Source organism: Triturus cristatus, chromosome 5_1, assembly GCF_964204655.1.
Source record: "Triturus cristatus chromosome 5_1, aTriCri1.1, whole genome shotgun sequence".
Classification (NCBI taxonomy): domain Eukaryota; kingdom Metazoa; phylum Chordata; class Amphibia; order Caudata; family Salamandridae; genus Triturus; species Triturus cristatus.
This window is the reverse complement of record NC_140587.1, coordinates 751,490,088-751,491,658: the sequence shown is the minus strand read 5'-3', so window position 1 is coordinate 751,491,658 and position 1,571 is coordinate 751,490,088.

Sequence of the window (1,571 nt, the reverse complement as noted above, 5' to 3'; positions counted from 1 at the left end):
GGCGCCGAGTTAATTTGCAGCAGACCTCCTAGTTTTCCAGAGACAGGAGGGCCGCCAGGACCTCATTCCATTTGTTTAGCGCAGGAGAATCGGACGACTCATTCTCTCGTTGAGAAGCACTATATATTCTGGTGATCCGCACACTGCTTCCACCCCTTTTTAGCACCGCTTGTAATGCTTTCAACCCACATGGTTCCTGCGGAAAGTCCGGGCCAAGGGAGCGCACTGCTGCGTGCAGCCTGGCATATATGAAACTGTGCATTGCCTTGTATGGTTGACCTGCTTGAAACTCAGTCAGAGATGAAAATTAACCATTCCTGTACACGTCCCTTAGCCTAGTAATCCCTGCACCTTGCAGTATTTTGACGGCCCCACGCTCCTGCGCCACAGAGATTTTGGATGGGCAGCAATTGGCATATCAGGTGCGTACATAAGGTCTCTCCTGGCACGGACGGCATAGGCACCCCATGCCCAGACAGTGCAACTGACAGGGTTGATCTCCCTCCTACTGCTTCCCTCACACTTATATCAAATTCTAGCCAGTAGTGGCATTGGATATGCCGTGTCCGCTTCCACAGCTAAATGTGGCATGTATTTCTACGGGAAAAACCAGTAGTGTGTGAACTGCGCCTGTGAACACGGATGATAGTCGCAGATCCGGTGCTTCAAAACCCCACATTCAAAGGGCAATTTCAGCGTGCTCCAGCTGCACCTTGGTTGCTTGACAGCCCACATCAATGATAGCAGACAGGACTGCATTGTCTTAAAAAATGTTGTTTTTAGCTTTATTGGGATTATAATAAATAAGTAGAGGAGCGTAGGAAGCACAGTCATTTTTACCACAGCAATTCTGTCTGCCAGTGACAGCGGCAGGCATGTCCAACCAGATATCTGTTCTGTGATAGTGGTCACAGTGCGTCCGTAATTCATCTTTAGCAGTCTCGGGATCCCTATGTCCCCAGACTCTCAGATACTTCACAGGGTTTATGGACCAGGAGAGTGGGTAATCCATTTAAAATAAAGTACAGTCTGTTAATGGTAACATCGTGGACTTTGCCCAGTTTATCCCCAATCCAGATTGCCTCTCAAATAAGACATATTCACGCAGGCAAGCTGCTAAATAAATAGCCGGATCTCAGACAAATAGTAACATGTCGTTCGCATAGAGTGAAATAACTTGCAGACGCTGCCGGAACCCCAGTGCAGCCTCTGCATGTTTCTGTTACACTTTACATGCCAGTGGTTCCAATGCCAAAGAGAAAAGCATTGGAGAAGGAGGGAAACCCTGCCTTGTACTCCTGCAAATTGGAAATGCATCCGACACCCACCCATTGACTCACACCCTGGCAAGTGGGTTGGTATATAAACAAACATATCTATTTCAAAAAATACAGCGGCATTCCCATTTTTTGTAACACTACAAACATTTACCCCCATTGCAGCAAGTCCAATGCTTTTGCCGCATCGAATAATACCGCCACTGCAGGGGTTTTAGGATTGAGTTGGTGCAGCACCGCGAAGATTGTACGAAGACTGTGTACCGTAGAGTGCTTTGTGATGATTCTTGACTG